We start from the raw sequence: 464 nt of genomic DNA, 5'->3' as shown, positions 1-464 counted from the left end.
GAAAGAAAGAAAGAAAGAAAGAAAGGAAGAAAGAAAGGAAGAAAGAGAGAGAGAGAGACGGGAACATGCGTGATGGTGACAGCCAGGGAACCAGCCCCGCGGGCGAGCGGGGTCCCCTTAACCGGGGAGCGGGCCGGGGGGCGCGGGTGGAAAAGGCTGAAACAGCCGCGGCATTTATTCGTTTGCGGTCGTTCGCGTTGTTTGCCCCGCGACTGGAGGCGACCGGTGACAATGGCCTTTTTTTCCCAGTCTGACAACGCAACAGAATCGGCGCTGCCGTCCTGCCCTGGAGGGAATTAAGGCGCGGGAAAATATTCATTTGTTTTTTAGCATTTCTTCCCCTCAGCGGCGTTTTCCACCGAGCACTGGGCTGTTGAGTAACTTTCTCCCCCACCTGTCCCCCCGCCCCGGCTCCCTGACGGAGGCCGCTCTTCGGAAATTAGGGAATGCACCCGGTCTCCCAA

This window comes from Charadrius vociferus, unplaced genomic scaffold (assembly GCF_000708025.1).
Source record: "Charadrius vociferus isolate BGI_N301 unplaced genomic scaffold, ASM70802v2 scaffold183, whole genome shotgun sequence".
Lineage (NCBI taxonomy): Eukaryota > Metazoa > Chordata > Aves > Charadriiformes > Charadriidae > Charadrius > Charadrius vociferus.
The sequence above is the reverse complement of the archived record's forward strand: the minus strand, read 5'-3'. Positions refer to the sequence as shown.